An 8,364-nucleotide genomic window follows, 5' to 3' on the forward strand; every position below is an offset into this window, starting at 1 on the left:
TCTTTACCGCGCATTATTCCTTATGTTCAGGCTAGGAAGCTCATGCATAGAGGGTGTCGGGCATTTCTAGCAACCTTTTTATCTGTCCCCGAGGAACCCAGCCAGTCAGCCTCAGATGTTCCGATTGTCAGAGATTTCTTAGACGTTTTTCCCGAAGACGTCTCTGGTATGCCACCAGAGAGAGAGGTGGAGTTTTCCATTGAGCTTATGCCAGGTACGGCTCCGATATCCAAAGCGCCGTACCGACTAGCACCGACAGAGATGGCAGAGCTTAAGAAGCAGATCCAGGAACTTCTCGACAAGGAGTTCATTCGCCCGAGCTTTTCTCCATGGGGGCGCCAGTCTTATTCGTGAAAAAGAAGGATGGCTCGATGAGGCTTTGCATTGACTACGGGAGTTGAACAGGGTTACAGTGAAGAATAAATACCCACTGCCGAGGATTGAGGATCTGTTTGACCAGTTGCAGGGAGCTTCGATTTTCTCCAAGATAGATCTGCGTTCGGTTATCACCAGTTGAGGGTGAGAGATGCTGATGTCTCGAAGACAGCTTTCAGGACTCGTTATGGCCACTACGAGTTCCTAGTGATGCCGTTCGGTCTGACGAATGCGCCAGCTCTTCATGGATCTAATGAATCGCGTATTTCAGCCGTACCTCGACCAGTTTGTGATAGTGTTCATAGATGACATTCTCGTCTACTCCAAGAGTCGGGAGGAGCACAGCAGGCATCTGACCACAGTGTTGCAGACATTGCAGAAACATAAACTATTCGCAAAGTTCAGTAAGTGCGAATTCTGGTTAGAGAAGGTGGCGTTCTTGGGCCACATTTTTCTAGCAGTGGCATTGAGGTAGACCCGCGAAAGTTGTAGCAGTCAGAGATTGGGTTGTGCCTCAGAATGCATCGAGATCCGCAGTTTCTTGGGCTAGCAGGATATTACAGGAATTCATCAGGGATTCTATCCATTGCCGTTCCACTCACAGCACTGACCAAGAAAAATGTGAAGTTTGTGTGGAGCGAGGAGTGTCAGAAGAGCTTCGATACTTTGAAGCAAGCTCTTATCTAGCACCCGTTTTGGCTGTACCGTCAGGATGGTGAGTTTGTCCTTTATACCGATGCTTCGAAGCTTGGTTTAGGTGCAGTTTTGATGCAGCATGGGAGAGTGATAGCGTATGCTTCTCGACAGCTGAAAATCCACGAGAAGAATTACCCTACCCATGATCTGGAGTTAGCGGCCGTAGTTTTTGCTTTGAAGATTTGGAGGCACTATCTGTATGGAGAGAAGTGCCAGATCTTTACCGACCATAAGAGCCTCAAGTATTTCTTTACGCAGAAGGAGCTGAACATGCGTCAGAGGCGTTGGTTGGAGCTTGTGAAAGACTACGATTGTGACATTAGCTACCACCCGGGTAAAGCTAATGTAGTTGCGGATGCTTTGAGCAGGAAAGTCGCAGTGATGGCTCATTTGACGATCAGAAACCTCTTCAGATTGAGATGCAGAGGTTTGATCTTGAGACTTACCCTCGAGGTAGAGTTCCTCGTTTATCTACCTTGACTATCCAGTCCTCTCTTATTGACCGTATTCGCAGCGGTCAGGCAGCAGATGAGCAGTTGGCACAGTGGAAGAAGAGAGATGAAGCCAAGGGCAGTGTTTTGTTACAGTCAGCGACGGTATTGTGAGATACCGAGATAGGATATGGGTTCCTAGCAGTGATTCTATCCGAGCAGACATCTTATCAGAGGCCCATACGTCCCCGTACTCCATTCACCCTGGGAGTACGAAGATGTACAAAGATCTGCAGCTATTGTATTGGTGGCCAGGATGAAGAAGGACATCAGGCGTTTTGTATCCGAGTGCCTGACTTGCCAGTTAGTGAAGGCCGAGCATCAGAGACCAGCAGGTTTGCTCAAGCCTCTTCCTATTCCCGAGTGGAAGTGGGAGAACATTACCATGGACTTTGTGACCGGATTGCCGAGGTCAGCCAGAGGATCGAATGCTATCTGGGTGATTGTAGATCGTCTTACCAAATCAGCGCACTTCTTGCCTATTAAGACGACTTTCACCATGGTTCAGTATGCAGAGCTGTATATCCGAGAGATAGTCCGACTCCATGGTATTCCAGTTTCTATCGTATCCGACAGAGATCCCAGATTCACTTCCTCGTTTTGGAAGAGTTTGCATTCGACTTTGGGTACGAAGTTGCTGTTTAGCACAGCTTTCCATCCGCAGACAGATGGACAGTCGGAGCGAGTTATTCAGATCTTAGAGGATCTTCTCCGTGCTTGCGTCATTGATTTCTCTGGGAGTTGGGAGTCGAACTTACCATTGGTAGAGTTCACCTATAACAACAGTTTCCAGTCGTCTATAGGTATGGCTCCGTATGAGGTATGGTATCGCAAGTGTAGATCTCCTGTTCATTGGGATGAAGTAGGAGAGAGAGCAGAGTTGGGTCCAGAGATTGTTCAGCAGGCAGCAGATGTAGTAGTCAAGATCCGTGATAGGATGAGGACTGCTCAGAGCCGACAGAAGAGTTATGCCGATCAGCGGAGGAGAGAGTTAGAGTTTGCAGTGGGCGATCATGTCTTCGTGAAAGTGGCACCTATGAAGGGTGTCATGAGATTTGGCAAGAAAGGGAAGCTCAGTCCGAGATTCATTGGACCGTTTGAGATCCTGACAGAGTTGGGACGCTAGCGTATCGTGTGGCTCTTCCGCCAAATCTGGCCGGAGTACACAATGTCTTTCACGTCTCCATGCTGAGGAAGTATATGGCAAATCCTTCGCATGTGCTGAATTTCGAGCCGTTGCAGCTTACTCCGAACTTATCTTATGAGGAGAGACCCGTGCAGATCCTAGACAGACAGGAGAAGAAACTTCGGAACAAGTTGGTTAAGCGAGTCAAAGTCAAATGGCTCAACCATTCAGAGGAGGAAGCTACGTGGGAGTCTGAGCCGGAGATGAGAAGTCGATACCCTGAGTTATTCGGTGAGTTCTAATTTCGAGGACGAAATTTATTTAAGGGGGGAGGATTGTAGAACCCGTAAATCAGTAGACGTATAAGCCATGCATAATTCTAGATTTTTAAATTTAATTGACTTCATTGCATGATTATTTTAAATGCATTTTTGAAGTTAATTATTTATTATTTCAGTTCAGTATTGATTTTTAGCATTTCATTTTCAGTGAGGCCGGACCGGAGTTGGAGTTTTGAGATAGAATTTAAGATTCGAGAAATATTTCCAGAAGTTAATTTAGCTAGCAACAAGTTCATTTAAGTTAGAAAGGGAGGTTTGAGGATTTAATTTAATTATTTGAGGTGATTAAGAAATGAACTCATTTAAGTTATTAATTAAGGGGTTAGCTCACTAAATTATTTAAAGGATTAGTAAGGCTTTCAAGGATTATTAGTTGACTAGATAATCAACATTTCCCTTTATTTTATCATGCATTTTTCGGCCACCCTTAGTGCTAGAAGATTCATTTTCCAACTCACACAACTTTGACCAATTCTTTGCATGTAATTAGTAGGATAATTCTAGGATTTTTGGGAGCACAATTTAATTAAATAAATGGACATATCCTAGTCTAGAATCAAGAAATTTCGGCCACACCTCCTAGAAGCATCCACCAACTCATTTGATATCAATTCAAAATTCAAATTCAAAGGGGAGTGGACTTGGTCTTGATGATCCTTATATTGTGCACCCTTCTCCTCACCTCATAACCACTCAATTCCCTCCCTCTCCACCGAAAATCACCATTCAGATCCATTTTCAGTGTAGAAAAATCGTGAGTCTTAGCTAGAGGGAAGGCAAGAAAAAAATCGAGAACTAGAGGAAAGAGAAGCGCTCCACCTCCTCCGTGCCGCGTCGTCGTTGTTTCGTTCGTTTTCTTTCAAAACGAAACCAGGCATGTCTAGATTTCTTTCAAACCTCAATCAAGTCATATTATCATTTATTTTTCAGTACATGATCATGTTTTAGCAAGCAAAAACCGAGATACATGTCAAAATATTTTGGGAACACACATGCAGAATTTCGGCTCTTCATGGCAAGCTTCACGATTTCTTTTGGGTTGTGAGTTTCAGGTATTGGATCGACTCCAGGCTCCCAAGGCGGCTTGTATACATGTATTAGGATGCATTAGGACCATGTTGGTCCATTCAAACCAGCCCCATACTTGCTGGAAAACCGAAATGACAGCAAGTTCCCCATAAGTGCAGAAATGTGATTCGAAATTTCAGTTTTGTGTCAAGGGTTGTGGATCTGATCTTGGCTGCCCCAAGGGCCTTTAGCCATGGTTGGATCACTTCCCTAGCATGTCTAAGACGTGACTAAGTCGCCCTTTTGGTGGCTTGGTCCATGGCTCATCGGTTTTTAAATAATCAACAAGAACAGCCCCTTTCCCCATTCGGCCCTTCCATTTTTCAGCATATGGTTCGTTTCTTTTGTGGCTTGGTGTGGATCTTGGTTGGCCTATGGCCCTTAGCCACGGTTCATATCATGCTCCTAGATGTCTAGATCGTGCCATGGTCAATCAAATGGCCATGGAATGACGCAAGACATCGATCATAGCATAAACACTACACACGCATGCACGTTGCTCTCGGTTGGACCCTTCGGTTAAGATTTGGTGTGATGCGGATTGTGGCTGGCCTAGGGCCCTTAGCCATGGTTCAAATCATTCCTTGGGATGTTGGTAAGAGTCTCTGGTCGGTGGTTCACGCCCCTAATGGCCGATAGTCTCGAAACCAATGCAAGTCTTGTAGTGCGCAGCTGCTGTATTTTTTGACAGCAAGTATGCTGTGTTCAGAAGCGTCGTTTGAGTTCTTGGTTGGCTTTTAGCCCATGGCCTTGGACTGGACAGTGCCTCATTGAGTTAGGAAGGTCATGTTTTTGACCGTTCGTCATTTGGATCATTTTTGAGGTCGTACGAGAATTTACGGTGCAATGTGCCAAATTGACTCTCGAAAGAGCGTTTCGTGTTTTGGCCTCCATTCCACCTAGATTTCGACCCTATCATTTAGGAGCATTATTTATGATTTTTCAGCGTATTTTAATCATGACTATACGTCGGTTCAGTGTCGGTTCAGGTTGGCTCGGAGTCATGATTAAATGCGAAGTATTAGGCGTCATAGTCGCATCTTTTGAACGTAAATTGCATAGTTGGTCAAGTTTAAGCTATTGCATATTTTTCATGGCACAGTTAGGTTGCAGCGAGCCTGGGAACGATCCAATCCAATCCAGTTGGTAAAATTTCAGGAATTTTCATATGCCAGTTAATTATTTACGTGCATTAAATAGAAAATGATTATTTTTGAGATTTATGCGATATGGCTTGTGGTTCATTCACTATGTGGGAGTGTTATTTTATACGGTCGCCAGTGACCGATCAGTTCAGTATGGTACACCCGGTCGCCAGTGACCGGCCAGCTCAGTTCAGTTTCAGCCTCCCCGGTAGCCAGTTACCGATCAGTTCAGCTTAGTGCAGTGGCCACAGGCGTAAAACATAATCTCAACAGAAAATTTTATCAGTTATTTCAGTACAGGCTCCAAGGAGCAAATATTTTTACAGTGATTTCCAGTTCAGTTATGCACGTATTATAATTGCTCAGTACAGATTATTTTCAGTATGCCTCAGGACAGGATATTTTATCACATGCATTTTATCACATGCATATTTTAAATTCAGATTTTACTCGTTACCTGCGATTTACGCATGCTGAGTCTTTAGGCTCACTAGACTTGATTGTTGTAGGTACTGATGAGGCCAGGGCCGAGGGCGGGGACCAGTGAGCCAGCTTGGGTCGGCAGTAGTGGCACCCGAGGACCTCAGTGCAGCAGTTGTTATTTTTCCGCAAACAATTTTATCAGTTGTTAGATATTTTAAATTGTGATTTTTGGCAAACTTTATTTTCTTCCGCTGCAATATTTTGAAATATTGAACTTGTTTCACCAGTTTCACCAGTGATTTTATGAGCGAGGCCATTAAGTTCTTTTAAAAAAATAAAATAAAATAAAATTTAATTTTCCGCAAATTTTCAAGCAAGTAGTTCGAGGGCCTTCGCACAATACTCGAAAATACTAACTAAATAAAATAACTTAACTTTCTAACAATCATAATAATTAACATATGAAATCTCAAGTGCATAAAATAATCCTAATCATTGACTAACCAAAACTCCTAAATCGACTTTTGAAAAGATCACTAACAATAAACCAAAGTATAAAAATATCTCTAATAAAATCATTAACATAAATCTTTAAATCATTTAACTAACAAGCTAGTGCGGAAACATAAAGGCCCCCGGGTATGTACTGCTTACTCGATCCACTCAATCGTCAGCACCTTCCATAAATCATCAAATCTTGCATTATACAAATTTAGTGAGTCTAAAGACTCATCACGTTCTAAACATGGATATCAAATAATACTTATACATTCACATGCATTAAAAATCATTTTTATTTAAAATAGCTTTTGGACTAATTATACCATTTAAAAATCATTTAAGCATAATTAAATCATAAATAGTAAAATCATTTTAAATTAACTTTAAGCATAAAAAATCTTTTAAAAATCATTTAAAAATAAGCTTTGAGCATAAATAAATTTTTTAAAAATTATTTAAAAATATGCTTTAATCATCATAAATCATATATCATAAATCATTTTAATCATTGAGCTTTCAATCATATATCATTTTGGGTGAAATTTGATATTTGAAAGTGATTAGCTTTATCCTTCGATCGACTGATCAATCTTCAGCTCCACATGGCGCATGGGGGTGTGTGTGAACCTGTAAATCAGTAGACGTATAAGCCTGCATAATTCTAGATTTTTAAATTTAATTGACTTCATTGCATGATTATTTTAAATGCATTTATTTGAAGTTAATTATTATTATTTCAGTTCAGTAGTTTGATTTTTAGCATTTCAGTTTTCAGTGAGGCCGGACCGGAGTTGGAGTTTTGAGATAGAATTTAAGATTCGAGAAATATTTCCAGAAGTTAATTTAGCTAGCAACAAGTTCATTTAAGTTAGAAAGGGAGGTTTGAGGATTTAATTTAATTATTTGAGGTGATTAAGAAATGAACTCATTTAAGTTATTAATTAAGGGGTTAGCTCACTAAATTATTTAAAGGATTAGTAAGGCTTTCAAGGATTATTAGTTGACTAGATAATCAACATTCCCTATTATTAGCATGATTTTCGGCCCCTTATTATTAAGATTCATTCCAACTCATCAACTTTGACCAATTCTTTGCATGTAATTAGTAGGATAATTCTAGGATTTTTGGGAGCACAATTTAATTAATAATGGACATATCCTAGACTAGAAATAAGCAAAATTTCGGCCACTACCTCCTAGAAGCATCCACCAACTCATTTGATATCAAACCAAATTAAAATTCAAAGGGAAGACTTGGTCTTGATCTTCCTTATATCTTGCCCACTTCCCTCACCCTAACCATTTTTCCCCCCCTCTCCTTTTCGAAAATTCAGAGTGAATTCACACTCATTTTCAGTAGAAAAATCGTGAGTCTTAGCTAGGGGAAGGAAGAAAAAATCGAGAGCAAGGAAGGTAGAAAGAAGCGCTCCTCCTCCGCGCGTCGTCGTCGTTTCGTTCGTTTTCTTTCGAAACGAAACCAGGCATGTCTAGATTTCTTTCAAACCTCAATCAAGTCATATTATCATTTATTTTTCAGTACATGATCATGTTTATTCAAGTAAAAATCGAGATCCATGTCAAAACATTTTGAAACACACATGCAGAATTTTCGATTTCCTTGGCAAGCTTCACTTTTCTTGGTTTGTGAGTTTCAGGTATTGGATCGACTCCAGGCTCCCAAGGCGGCTTATACATGTAGTAGGATGCATTAGGACCATGTTGGTCCATTCAAACCAGCCCCATGCTTGCTGGAAATTCAGAATGACAGCAAGTTCCCCATAGGTGCAGAAATGTGTTCGAAAATTCAGTTTTGTGTCAAGGGGAAGGATCTGATCTTGGCTGCCCCAAGGGCCTATAGCCATGGTTGGATCACTTCCCTAGCATGTCTAAGACGTGACTAAGTTGCCCTTTTGGTGGCTTGGTCCATGGTCATCGGTTTTTAAATAACACAAAACAGCCCCTTCCCCATTCGGCCTTCATTTTTCAGCATTGGTTTCGTTTCTTTTGTTGCTTGGTATGGATCTTGGTTGGCCTATGGCCCTTAGCCACGGTTCATATCATGCTCCTAGATGTCTAGATCGTGCCATGGTCAATCAAATGGCCACTGGAACGACGCAAGACATCGATCATAGCAAAACACTACACACGCATGCACGTTGCTCTCGGTTGGACCCTTCGGTTGAGTTTGGTGTGATGCG

The sequence above is a fragment of the Primulina tabacum genome, chromosome 6, assembly GCF_025594145.1.
Source record: "Primulina tabacum isolate GXHZ01 chromosome 6, ASM2559414v2, whole genome shotgun sequence".
NCBI classification, from domain to species: domain Eukaryota; kingdom Viridiplantae; phylum Streptophyta; class Magnoliopsida; order Lamiales; family Gesneriaceae; genus Primulina; species Primulina tabacum.